Source organism: Pelodiscus sinensis, chromosome 12 (assembly GCF_052426305.1).
Source record: "Pelodiscus sinensis isolate ZL-2025 chromosome 12, ASM5242630v1, whole genome shotgun sequence".
Taxonomy (NCBI): domain Eukaryota; kingdom Metazoa; phylum Chordata; order Testudines; family Trionychidae; genus Pelodiscus; species Pelodiscus sinensis.
Genome location: NC_143063.1, coordinates 3995468 through 4010178, shown reverse-complemented (window position 1 = coordinate 4010178; position 14711 = coordinate 3995468).

The window sequence follows — 14711 nt, the reverse complement described above, 5'->3', positions numbered from 1 at the left end:
GCTTGAGCCAGTGCATTTAAGAGAGTTTTATAAACCAAATTCCCCTCTAATTTGTGTTACCAAACTATCATCTCCTAAGAAGTTAAATTAAAATGCATTTTACGTAGCCACATATTTCCCGGCTACAACAAGGTAGCTGAGAAAAAGCCTCTTTTCTTCTCCGTGTCTCCTTTAGCAGAAGAAGAAATTCTTATTTCACAGCAGGGATTACTTACTCAGTGAGATTAAGTGCTGTGTAATACTAGTCTCTGATATGTGGGCATATCAAACAACGCCATTCAGGGCTGGATTACCCAATAGCAGACTAAGCATGTGCTTAGGGCACCAGCAAAGCAGGGGCACCAAAAAAAAAAAGAGATTTTACGGTGCAGTATTGTTTTTATTTTGAATTACATGGGGGGGGGGGGCACCACACGCTTTTCAGTGCTTATGGCCTCTAAAGGTCTTAATCTGGCCCTGACGACATTGCTGCTGTGTTGCTCCTACAGCCAACCACTCACGATGACAAAATGCCTTTATCTCTAAATACCTTAAATACGAAATTATTTATAGTAGGCTACAGAAAACGTGAATACAAAGCTAAAACATAAGGGGGCGTGTATGACAGGCAAGAAAGGAAATATTAGTCATCAAAATCATTCAACAGATTAAGCACTTTAAATGTAATCATGTTAGTTTTCCAAGCTACATTTTAAATAAAGTAAAATATTAATTTATGTTCAAAACAAAAGGTTTCACTATTATCTTTATTGTGAGGGTGGGGGACCGTTTTTGGTTGGGGGCCAACGACAAACAGAAAAATCAGTTGGGGGGCCACACAAAGGTTAGAAAAAAACTCCACCAAAAAACCCAAAACCCAAACCAAAAACCAACATCATTCCTCACTGATGTGGCCTCTAACTGAGACACCTCGCTCCAGCTCCACAGGTTCAAGGCTTCCCGTAGGCAAGATTAACTCTTCTGGAGTCCCAGGGCTAGTAAATTAGGAGTGCCACCTCTATGATCTGGGGTAGGATAAAAAATGAGGGCTTCTCTGTAGGGATGTTACTATTAGATTAATCAACTAATCGAATAGTCGATGGAATTTCCATCAACTATTCGATTAGTCGATAAGGGGGGGCTTCTGCTTTTGGCTGTTGCTACATTTCAAAGGCGGAAGTGCTGTGTGGCACCCCAGCGGGGCTCTTGTGCATTTCAAAGATTGAAACGCCTCTTGGAGTCCGGGGCCAGTGGGGGACTCTGAGTCCTCCGCTGGCCCCAGGCTCCATGTGGTGCTTCTGTTTTGAAATGTACAAGAGTCCGGGGACTCTTGTACATTTCAAAGCTGGAACCCCGCTGCAGTGCCCTGCCCTCTCCCACTGAGCTGGAGCGAACTGGGTTTTAAGCCAGCTCCCCCCCAGAATCCCCTTCTCTTCCTCCCCTTGCTGCCTCTTTCTGATAGAGGCAGGAAATGGGCATGGAAACAACTAGTTGACTAGTGTGTTGACCATCCGATAGCTTTTGCTTACTGGACAGTCGATTAGTCGACTAGTCACGTACATCCCTACTTCACTGTGCGGGAGGGGGCTGCCAGGGAGAGGGTTAGGGATGGGGGTGAAGAGTCTCTGTGGGAGGTGGGGATGCAGGAGGGGGTGAAGGGGGGTCTAGGCAGGTGGGGGTGCAAAGTCTGGGCAGGAGGGAGGGTGCAGGAGCAGGGAGGGGAAGCAGCAGCGTGTGGAACTGCTTCCTCCCCTCACAAGCCCCAGATCCGGCCTCAGAGCTCTTCCCCCCACAGCAGGAAGCTAGTGCTGGTGCTCTAACCTCTTGGGGGAGGGGAGGGGAGAGCTGTGGGGCTGGAACATCCATGCAGGGGAGGGTGCCCAGAGTCCACGGCTCATCTGCAAGATGATCATGGCCCATTAGTTGGGATTGGTCCTGCCTAGAGCAGGGGGCTGGACTTGATGACCTTCTGAGGTCTCGTCCAGTTCTATGATTCTATGATTGCAAATGAAGCGGGGATTTAAATATCCTGCTCTTAATTTGCATAAAAACAGCCACCGTTTTTGCCGACTCAGCACTTTGTTGGCAAAAATGGCAGTCTAGAAGGGGGTCTGTTGAGAAAGAGCCTTTTTCAACAGATTCTGTAAACCTCCTTGCAGGAGGTATAAGAGATCTGTCAAAAAAGGCTTTCCTTCTCGACAGATCCCCCTCTGAACTGCCGCTTTTTGCCAACAAAGTGCTGAGTTGGCAAAAACGGTGGCCATTTTTATGCAAATTAAGCACGGGATATTTAAATCCCCGTTTCGCTTGCAATGTCTACCTGCCTAATCTGCATCCCTCTGCCGACAGAGGGATGCAGTCTAGATATACTCTTAGAAGACATTTAGGGGTAAGTTAGAGCTAAGGATCAGCACAGAACACCGGCTAGGACTGGGGGCTGCAAACAAACTTTATGGGGCTGCAGGAAACTCGGCCACACCCATGATAAGTGGACATCCAGCTCACTCAAATCATGCCAGACCACAGGTGTTGCCGGACCAGAGAGTGCTGGATGAGAGAGGTTCAGCCGGTAGTAACAGACTGCAGAAAGCAGGCCCTTCATGCAGAAGAATCACTTGTTTGTTTCTGTCAAGTAAGAATTCAAGAAGGCGAGTCTATAGTTTATTTTTCACCAGACCTCTCATTGCCACTTTCTAGTTATATAATTTCATGCCATTCTGCATTATATACTGTACCTTCAGCATCAGTTCCAGCTCCTCCACCTTTCTCCGCTTCCACCTTCACAAAACAAACAAACAGTGCTACAGAAAGCCATCCTATTCTGTTTCAAAAAGGGAAACAGGGAAACAAGCCTTTAGACAGAAGGGCTGCATTTTAGTATCGTTTTAGTAGCAAACTGAGGGTTCATCTCTCTAGCCCAGTGTTTCTCAACCAGAGGTACTCGAGAGAAGTCGGGGCGCACGTCAACACAACTGAAATTTGGAGAAAAATGAATTTTTGTTTTAAGTTTTACAGCTCTTTATTATTGTTGTATTTTTTACACCCAAAAATTTCATCGCCTGCCCGGATATGATTAAGTTGTTTAAACAAATGTGTTGTAATGGTAGAAAAAAAATTGTGTGCCTGAAAACTATAGATACTGGGGGTACTTATAATTTTTTTTTTTTTAAAAAGGGGGTACTTTTTTAAAAAGGGGAACTTTATAAAAAGAGGGTGAGAAACACTGCTCTAGACTATGCTGACAAGTTCCCCCTGTATCTGGGGAACAAAAGACAGAGGTTGTCTGTATGATCAACATCTCAGCTGTAAGCTTCTTTCATACAATCCATTCATTTTAGAGCAAAATGTCTTCCTGAAGGTTGTGACAACTTTTTTTTTCCTTTTTGATTTTTTTAAAATACTGTATCATACGCCAGGGCCATGTTGGAAATACTACTACCATGTGATGACCATGAAGTGTATAGATCTACAGTACCCCAAACACAGCTCTGTACATAAATCTTTATCCTTTAATTATGCTGCTTTTTTTTAAGTGGGGCAGGGTGTGGAACCTGTATTGTTTTATAAAATGAAATGCTCTTTATATTCTAATTCAGTACTCTGTGTCCATCCTTCATATCTGTAGTTTTCAAAGTTTTTCATTTTCACTCTGTCTAGCTGCCATATCTTTAGCGTATGTTAATAAAGTAAATAACTGAGCCCTTTGCTTTGGTATTTCATCTGCTCACTTTCCTTTGGACCTTCTGAGTCTGACTTTCTAACTTCACTGCTGAACTGCTCTCTCTAAGGGTATGTCTACACTACAGTCTTTTTCAGAAAAATGGCCATTTTTCCAAAAAAAAAACCCTTCACTTACATCCACACTGCAATCGCGTTCTTTCGAAAAAAAATTGAAAGAACTGAGGGGTTTTCCCGACATTGCTAAACCTCTTTCTACGAGGAAGAAGTCTTTTTCCAAAAGAGCTCTTTCAGAAAAAGGCATGTGTGGATGGGGAAGAGGGAGTTCTTTCGCAAGAAGAGGAAAAAGGAAAAAGCACAGGTGCATTGGTGGCCATTCCACCCATAGTAATCACAGCTTATATGCGAGATAGCATCCATTCAGTGTGGACGCTATCTGCTGATCGCTTTTTCGATGTGCTTTCGCAGTGTGGATGCTTACTTTCGGAAGAAGTTTTTTCGGAAGAGCTCTTCCGGAAAAGCTTCTACCGAAAAAAGCCTGCAATCTAGACATAGCCTTTAGCAATTAAAATACACTCAACTTCTTGGGCTTTCTAGCTTTTCCTTTCCAAAGCAAGTTCACCAAGGCAGAGGAATGGATCGCCCATTATCACTGCTTCTTGCTGCGTGGACGTGTGTTCGTATTTCTTCTATAGTTGCAAAAGCAAACCCTAAATATGGACCCGGAGGCAAATCCTGCTGAAGGTCTGGCACACAGTGGAAGAGCGATGGGCTCCACTCCCCAGAAAAGGGGCTGGAAACCCTTGCAAGACGTTTACGACCTTTGCACATCTCAGAGAACGAGGACATAGGGAAAGCGACCTTGGAAACTACTGCAGCCCACAAGCTGCAAGAATGGCTCAGCTCCTTGAGCTACTTCTCCCACAGCCTGCGGAAAAGAACTGGCAATCTGCCCCTCTCAGAAGCTCCCCGAGCAGAAACCAAAGCTCCACATCCCCATGAGGATCGCCCATACACTTGCAAGTACTTGTCGCACTCCCGGAGAGGGCGGTTAGCAATCTGCAACACCTGCATTGCAAGCATTAGAAGCATTTTTGTACCTGTAGCAAGGGGCCCTTGGGAGCCGTCCACAGGTCTTCTACCTGCTCAAAACCCAGGTCAGCGGCAGCGAAGGCGAACTCATCCTGCACACCACTGCAAGCCACAAAAGGGGAGTGAGGTGGGGATCTACGGAAGGGGAAACAAAATCAGTGAAACAAGAACAGGATTTTTCCAGCCATTTCTGAGTCTGTGTATATTACAGGCAAGAGACATGGGGAGGGGGGTTACATGTCAGGTTGAAAGACCATTGCTTCATAAGCTACCTATCAAAGCCCATTTGCAGATTAATGAGAACACACGACGATGCCAAACACATAATCAGGGGGCTGAAAGGAGAGACCACGGAAATTTTAGCCATCTGGAAAAACCCCCACTCTCAAGAAAATAGATACTGATTAATCCAAAATTTTGACAAAGCACCTAAATAGATGAATATCAACTAAATGTAATTTGTGGGATGAAAGTTTTAACTACAAGAGACTTTCTTTTAATGTTGGTAACAAAAATAAATGGGAGACCAGATGAAAATATCAGAAAGTGTGTAGATCATTTGCAGAAAAATAAACTCATCCCACTATGCTAAATCCATCAAACAACAGCCGAGAGCCCAATTTTCCAACAGGAACACCTGTAGAGCACCATCTAAATCCCTCATTTCTACATCTAAATGATCAATAAAACACATAATGTTCATTTTCTGTTCCAACTGCCAACTTCAGGGATGATGTAGATCGTGCTTGGTCCTGCCATGAGGACAGTGGACTAGACTTGATGACCTCTCGAGTTCCCTTCCAGTTCTAGTGTTCTATGATTCTATGAACTTGAGCGTGCAAATACAGAATCTGTATGTCCTCCTCCACCATCCATATTTGATAAATCAAGCCCACATGATTAATGTTATTAGTTTAATATGCCTGATAAGTTTAAGTAAAAAAAATCATCAGGTGTCCGTGGTTGGTGATCACCTTACTCAATGCTCAGAAGTCACCCCCAAAATCAATATGTTGGTTGTTTTGGTGGCAGTTTTGTGCGTTTGTCGTGGGGTTAATTTGTGAGGGAAAATTGGGATAATTAAGTAAATAAATAAGAAAATAATTAAATAGGCGAAAATTGAAAAGCCCATGTTATCACATATTGAATAGCTCCTTAGCTAGGTAAATGTGTAATCTTATATCTGCATCTAGTTATTACTGCACAGAAGTTGGGTTTTCATTTGGATTAATTAATTATTCAAAATCCAGTCTCAAATCTTTTGATCATATCCTACAACCATTCTCAACCTCTCTCTTTTCCAGTAAAAATCCAAATAGACCGAAACTTAGAAAAATGGCAATCAGACACGAAATATACATTTTCCTAATAACCAATAATAAAGGATTTCACCAGCATGCAAAGTTCACTCAATTACAATGCAGCAGTTACTGAAAAACAGTGTTTGATTAAGTAATAAGCAAAACAATTAAAGTGTAAACATTGAACAATGACACATTTTCAGTTTCCAGTTGAAAATCTAGGAGTTTTGGTTTTTTAACTAAAAAGCAGAGTATAGTATTACAGTAGTCGTAGTATACTAGATAATAAAACTCCAAATGTTTGCACCATGTGGAACCAAAACAAACCACTCAGCTAACCAAAGAAGATTTCTAACGTATTCCTTCCCAATTAAACCATTTATAAAGTTTGTGGATACATCAACCATTTCCTACAAAAGAAAAATGATTTAAAAATTCACCTACTTGTATTAAATTCCATTTCTGGCTCTAATACACAATCCCATCTTTAAATCCAGCTCCCCTATATTCATAACAATCCCGTCTGCATTTTATTAACACATATTTTTTAGAATGATCTGAAACTACTTTGAGACCAAGATTTTTTATTCTCTCTCTCTTGCTTTTGATGTCTGCAGATTAGTGCAAAATCCCATTTCCTGTTAATCGGATCGAGATGTTGTGCAGAGATGGTGCTGCAAAACCCCCTGTGGGAGGGGGTAACAGTTTAGGGTCCAAAGGGCTGCAGTTGCTAGGAGAAGCTGAGCGGTTGCTAAGAAAGAGAACATGTCGCTAGGAGATACTTGCTTGTTACTAGGTACCTCGCGTCATCGATCCGCCAGCCCTTGAATAAGCCAAATTAGCAAAAGCATCCTTTCCAGGCTGGGCTGTAGCAATGATCTCTGAAAATGCTGTCTTCATGAGAGGTCAGCTAGTCCAGTCCCCTGCACTGAGGCAGGACTAAGGATCATTCTAAACCATTCCCTGACAGGTGTTTGTCTAAGCGGTTCTTAAAATCCTCCATTGATGGAGATTCCACCACCTCCCTAGGCAATTAGCTCCAGTGTTTATCCTGAGCTGTAGGAAGATACGGCCATGTCATGCAAAGAGCATATCGGTTGCTACCCGAAAGGACACTAGAAGTTGTGAACCATTTGACCTGAATTCCAACCACATTCAAATTTACGCTGAAGGTTGCATGAGTGCTGCTTTTGCAAACCTGCTCTGGTTCACATGAATTCTGTCTGTGGTTCTAAACTTGCTGACGCATCCAGACATACAAAATGTTTTTCTTCTCTCTGCAGCTAGTTGTAGGCAGCTGTTTGTCACTGCCTTTCAAGTTCAAGTTACAGGGGGAGGTCTAGGTTGGATATTAGGAAAAACAATTTCCCTAGGAGGGTGGGGAAACACTGGGACGGGTTCCCTAGGGAGGGGGTGGAATCTCCATCGCTAGAGGTTTTTAAGTCCTGGCTTGACAAAGCCCTGGCTGGGCTGATAGAGTTGGGGTTGATCCTGCTTTGGGCAGGGGGCTGGACTCGGTGACTCCTGAGGTCTCTTCCAGCCCTAGGATTCTACGATTCAAACAGTGTTCTTGGCCTGTCCTCTCTTCTGGCAAAACACATAACCCACCCCAAAGAGCATGAACCTGAGTCTTGCCGGTGGGTTTGCAGGGAGATTTGGCTTCTGACAAAACCAAGTTTGTTTGAACCCAAATTTGTTAAACTCCCACGGCCCGCAAACTCATGCAAATGATTCTGACATAAAATCATCTATGCACACTGAGTCAAACCGGAAAGAAGTCAAACAATTCTGAATAGCATTTAAGCCTGGTCTACATTACAAACTCAAGTCAATGGAAGCCACTTTACCCTGCGATCTTTATTTCTTCCTCCTCGTTACCAATCTGGGAACATGATGTCTGCAGCCTTGGAAAAGGAAAAGTTTCTTGTATGATTTGTTTGATGCATATTTTGAAAATGAGGTGGGAATTGGAAATCCTTAGACTATAAAAATATAAGTACTTCTCCGAAACTGCAATAAACTTCAGTTCCCCTTTGGGCAGAGGCCAGGGGTATACCTGCTCACTGCCACAAAAGAAATATCTGGAGATATTGGCTTTCTTTCCTCTCCATCATTTGCAGGTTCTTAGTGGGGTATAGAGAAAAGAATGCAGAATATCTTCCGAGGAACAGAGTGAAAATGTTATAAAATGGAGAAACATAGCCCTAGGCACTAACAATTCTACTTGCTCTCAGGAAGCGTGGCATTTTTATAAGACCTCATTGATAGTGGCATTCCCCCTTTAAGCACAGGAAATCAACTGCTGGCCAGGTGGAAAGGTTAGCTTCTAGGACACGGGTGGCCAACAAATTTAACAAAGAGCACCGAACAGCAGTGGAAAAAATGTGAAGAGCAGTACCAGAATTGTCAAGGGGGAGGAAAAAAGGAAAGCTCCCCAGAAGTGTCAAGCCAAAAAAAAAAAATGAGGCTGTCCCTTTAAGAAATGAGCTTAGGCTTTTTGGCTATATCAGGCTCGATGACTGCCATCTTGGGCGCCATTTTGAATTGCCGGCCCGGTGAGCACAGGCGAGCCAGGCTATTGGTGGGGGGGGGGGGGTAGGCGCGCGCAGGAGTGGCTTTGCAAGCCGCACTTTTGGGGGAGAAGAGCCGCATGGTGCTCATGAGCCGCAGGTGGGCCACCCCTGTTCTAGGACTGCACATTAGAAAAAAATGGTGTAATGCATTAGAACAAATCCATAACTATATTTTCTGGATGGTGGCAGGAAACACCATTAAGCAGCAAGTGAATGAATGGAATTCTGTGTCTCGCTGCCTGTTAAGCGCCATTGTTTAGTGTAAGGAAAGCTAAATCATAGAATCCCAGGGCTGGAAGTGACCTCAGAAGGTCGTCAAGTCCAGCCCCCCGCCAAAGCAGGACCATCCCCAACTAAATCAACCTAGACAGGGCTTTGTCAGGGAGAAGGCAGGGGATTCCCAGCTCTAGAACATCTATCAAGAACTGTGCCCTCCAGGTTACATTCACAGAGAGAATTCAGTTTCTCATTTCTGCACTAGCCATGTTTAAACATAGTTCTGGGAACATTGGAATTGTTATACCTGAAACCAGTTTCACTCCCAGGGCATGTCTACACTAGGAACTTATTTCAAAATAACTTAGTTCAAAATAATAACTCCCAGAATAACTATTTCGAAATAGCGTGTTCATGCCACCAGGAAGCCTCAACATTCATCCCTTAAAGTGGACGTGCTACCTTGACTTAGAGTCCCAGATATACATTCCCCCCTCGCCCCCCAAAGACCCATCAGCAAGATGGTGGCTCTGTGGACACTGGTCAGAGTCCGTTCAGGATGGGAATGCATTCAGCATCCTGTTCAGGGGTACCCCAGCTCCCATCCTGAGATGAACTGCCCAAGAAGAGTGAGAACCGAGTTAGCCATCAGGCCTCTGAGGAGATACAGAGACGCCTATCCCTGCCCAAAGCAAGCTGCTGAACATCCTTGCGGAAGCACATTTTAGCAGCCATGTGCTGAAAGGCAATGGAGATAAGGTAAATGCATCTTCTGCAGGTTGCTGATATCCGCTGGCCAGCTAGGCACATCCCACCTTCCCTGGGGAAAGCCAAGAGTGGTAACGTATTGCCACCCCAAGAAATACAGGTCAGCTCCCTTCCTTGTGCAAAGTGTCCAGTTTTCTATGGCTACGCCAGGGCCATGCATCACAGGTACTGGATCCTCTTTTCCTAGCTTCCTCCCGAGATCTGTCTCCAGGTCCTGCCCATTTCTGTTAGCTTGATGTATCCAATGAGAGGTCCAGCAGACAGACTCAGATTTTGATTTTCCTTTGTAAAACCGTCTTTGTCTCATAGGATTAAAAATCCCTACCCAGTCTCTATCCCCATTAGAAAATGCAGATCCCACCTGGTCCCAGAGCTGGCCTCTCCTGCAGCCTTCAATCACACTTGGGTGGGTGGGTTGATTTCCTTTTGTTCTTGTGCAATACGAGCTATAATTTTAAATCATATTTATTCTTGCAGAGGGAAAATTCTAGGGATTGAATCCCTAGCCGCATGGGGCCACTTCCTGCTGGGATTTGTTATTTCGCAATGCTGGTTTACTGAAAACCCAAAATGCAGCACTTGCATGACTTAATATTTTCTCACCACCTGGATAGACTGTTGTTTAACTCCAAGATACTTGCACAATACACTCACTGGAGAATTTCAGTTGCATCCTGGAGCAATGAGAATACATTGTTTGCCCTTATATAGAAACTTTCACCCTGCCACACACACCCCTCGAATTGTGATTTATAGGAGATAGCCATCGCTTCACCCAGTACTGGAATGCAACCAGTTCTGGGGATGAACCTGATGGCTGTGAGATAGCTCAGCAGAACAGGAAGTAAACATCAAGCCTCTATGGAAATGTTTCCAGCTGGACTATACTATTAACTGTCTTTCGGATGCCCATCACACTGGCGATGATAGCTGATTTAATTCTAACCATCGAGTCTTTCCAGCCGAGATTTCAACGCTACAGGCTGGTGGAAAAGTAAGTCTTCAGTTACACAATAGCATATGGGGCTGATCCTGCTTCCATTGAAATCAATGACAAACCTGGCAAAGATTTCAGTGACACAAGATCAGACCCAGGGACAATTTTATTTGGAAGAGTTTAGATGAATTATAAGGAGAAATGGCCAAGAAGTCCCAATTTTCACAGGAACTATTTTTTTAAACAAGCCTTTTGGCTTTTTTCAGGGCATGAGCCAATCTCTAATTATGGGAGAGTAGGAAGAAACTCCCCCCCCCCCACCCGGATATGCTCTCATATAACTGCCTACTACAAGGTTTGTTGCACCTTCCTCTGAAACTGTCAGTGTCGGACTCTGTCAGAGGCAGGATGTCAGACTAACAGAACCACTGCCTCTGATAGGATCCAATACAAATTGGAGGATTGGGCCACAAGAAATCTGATGAGGTTCAACAAGGACAAGTGCAGAGTCCTGCACTTGGGACGGAAGAATCCCAAGCATTGTTACAGCTGGGGACCAACCGGTTAAGTAGTAGTTCTGCAGAAAAGGACCTGGGGATGACAGTGGATGAGAAGCTGGATAGGAGTCAGCAGTGTGCCCTTGTAGCCAAGAAGAGGAGCATTGCCAGCAGATCCAGAGATGTCATTATTCCCCTTTATTCAGCTTGGTGAGGCCACATCTGGAGTATTGTGTCCAGTTCTGGACCCCCCACTACAAAAAGGATGTGGATGCGTTGGAGAGGGTCCAGCGGAGGGCAACCAAAATGATTAGGGGGCTGAAGCGCATGACCTGTGAGGAGAGACTGAGGGAGTTGGGTCTGTTTATTCTGCAGAAGTGAAGAGTGAGGGGGATTTGGTAGCAGCCTTCAACTTCCTGAAGGGGGGTTCCAGAGAGGCTGGAGAAAGGCTGTTCTCGGTGGTGACGGATGGCGGAACAAGGAGTACAGTAATGGTTTCCAGTTGCCGTGGGGGAGGTCTAGGTTGGATATTAGGAAAAACTATTTCCCTAGGAGGGTGGTGAAGCACTGGAATGGGTTCCCTAGGGAAGTAGTGGAGTCTCCATCCCTAGAGGTGTTCAAGTCTCAGCTTGACAAAGCCCTGGCCGGGTTGATTTAGATGGGACTGGTCCTGCCTAGAGCGGGGGGCTGGACTTGACGACCTTCTGAGGTCTCTTCCAGCTCTATGGTTCTATGATTCTATGATACTAGCTGGCTTATGCCCTGAAACTTGAGGGCTTAAATCCCTTCCAAAAGCCTTGTTTAGAAAAATAGTTCCTGTGAAAATTGGGAATTCTTGGCCATTTCTCTTTATAATTCATCCAAACACAACCAGCCCTGGGTCTGATCTTGTGTCTCTGAAATCTTTGCCAATGACTATTTTTAAAAAAGCCTTTTGCAAGGGATCTAAACGGGCATTTCCTCTAACCCAAATCCCGGTGAAATCAAAAGGAAAGCGCTTGGTTTGTGTTAGTAACTTTTGGAGGTTGGCGGTGCATCTCACGTTTGCACACTTACACAAATTAGCATCTGCTAACTAACTCGCACAACGTATTGAATGGATACGATGAAAAATGGGACATAACACTCCAGACTGGAGTACCACTTCATTCTTTACAATATAAACCTTCCAGCATCAACCTTCTCTTCCTACCTCTTTTCTTCTTCCTGCATTTCCTCTGTCCGGGGGTGGCTGGGAGGAGCATACACTGTAAGTTCAACTCCATTGTCCCAGTGCATCACTGCTTCTCGGGTTGCATTATCCCAGTGAGTGGCTACCTCTTCCATCGCAAGATCCACCTGCCCCTCGGGGAGGATACAGACTGAAATGGGAAGGGTGGAGGAAGTGGTGAATGCAGGTAGCAGGTTTTAGAAGAACCTATCCACCCCTGGATATCTTCCCCATGTAGAATGTAATATAAAGAGCACTAAACGGAGAAGTATTGAAATATGCCAGAAATTGGAAAATGGAGCTCAGGCTTTGAATCATTTTCTGTCATACCCGACATTAGGTGTGTGTCGTTTTCCCTGAGGAAGAAGCTCAGCAGTTCCATAATGGTTGCAGAGAGGCTAAAATAAGAAGTCATCCTATCTCTGTACTCCAATGCCAGCTACTGGTGTAAATTGGGTGTGAAATGGTACAGAACTGTTGACTTTGCTGTACTTGGATGCCAGCTATTGGTGTAAATTGGGTGTGAAATGGTACAGAACTGTTGACTTTGCTGTACTTGGATGCCAGCTATTGGTGTAAATTGGGTGTGAAATGGTACAGAACTGTTGACTTTGCTGTACTTGGATGCCAGCTATTGGTGTAAATTGGGTGTAAAATGGTACAGAACTGTTGACTTTGCTGCACTTGGATGCCAGCTATTGGTGTAAATTGGGTGTAAAATGGTACAGAACTGTTGACTTTGCTGCACTCGGATGCCAGCTATTGGTGTAAATTGGGTGTAAAATGGTACGGATCTGTTGACTTTGCTGCGCTCGGATGCCAGCTATTGGTGTAAATTGGGTGTAAATGGTACGGATCTGTTCACTTTGCTGTGCTCGGATGCCAGCTATTGGTGTAAATTGGGTGTAAATGGTACAGGTCTGTTGACTTCCTTGGAGTGACACTGATCTACATCAGGTGAGGAGCCGGCCCATTTTTCTTGTCATAATCTGATTGTCCTTGCAAAAAATATGCCATGGTGGGGAAAGCCCCGGAGAGTCTTACTTGCTTGCACTCTGCTACAAACAGCCGTTGGAATCCCCTCCGACTGGGTGAAATACACCCCAGTGCAGACACGTGGTCCCCTTGCCTGCCACGCTGGTTTACAGACTGAGATGTAGGGGACCACGCTAATGGAGAGCAACCTGCAGCCATCAGGGCTCTGTGTGTGGCCCGTGAGACCTTTGTCTATGACTGCCCTTGCCACAGATTCTGCTGGTGTCCTTCTGTGTCGTTTTTTCCTCCCCGCGTGACCAAAGTGACACACATGTAAAGCCAGGGCATGTGTAGGGAGGTGCGGGCTGGTGCCACACAACATTGACCATGAGAACTGTGGCACTCCCACCGCATCCAATCCCAGCGCTGCTACGGTTCAGTGAGCCACCCCCAGCAAATTCTAGGGACAAAAGCACAGGGAGCAAATTACCCTACCCTGGGAGACCGTGTTGGTTACAACAATCTTGCAGCCCACAGAGATGAAGGGGGGCCACCCATGGGGCCCACTCACTAGCCTACGTGGCCTCTCAGTGGACTCCGCTCCACACTTTTAGGACACTTGCCTGTGTTCTCAGAACACCCCCAGGAAGCATTGCTGGGGCAGTGAGCATCCTCACGTATCCCTGCTGAAGTCAGACTTAACCCACTCTCAAAATCTTAATCTCAGAAAAGATCTACTGGCATTAGAAAAGGTTCAGAGAAGGGCAACTAAAATGATTAGGGGCTTGGAACTGATCCCGTATGAGGAGAGATTAAAGAGACTTTTCAGGTTGGAAAAGGGAGACTGAGGTCTATAAAATCATGAGTGGTGTGGAGAAAGTGAATAAGGAAAAGTGTATTTACTTGGGGTCTGTCTACACTAGCCCCCTACTTCGAACTAGGGAGGCTGATGTAGGAATTCAAAGTTGCAAATTAAGCCCGGGATTTAAATAGCCCACGCTTGATTTGCATCTTCCTGGCTGGTTGCCCTAGTTTGAACTACCTGTTATTCCTCCCGTAATGAGGTTTAACAGGTAGTTCGATTTAGGGGCTTTAATTCGAACTACCAGGTCCCTGCCGTGTGTAGACGCAGGCAGTTAGTCCGGACTTTTAAATTTCAAAAAATGGCGACCGTACGGGAAGATGCAAATCAAGCATGGGAAATTTAAATCCTGGGCTTGATTTGCAACTTCAAATGCCTACATTAGTCTCCCTAGTTCGAACTAGGGGTCTAATATAGACATACCCTTGTTCCCATAATATAAGAACTAGGGGCCACCAAATGAAATTAATGGGCAGCAGGTTTAAAACAAATAAAAGGAAATTCTTCTCCACACAGTGCAGAGTCAATCTGTGGAACTCCTTGCCTCAGGAGGTTGTGAAGGCTCGGACTATAACAAAGTTTTAGAAAGAGCTAGATAAATTCATGGAGGTTAAGTCCATTAA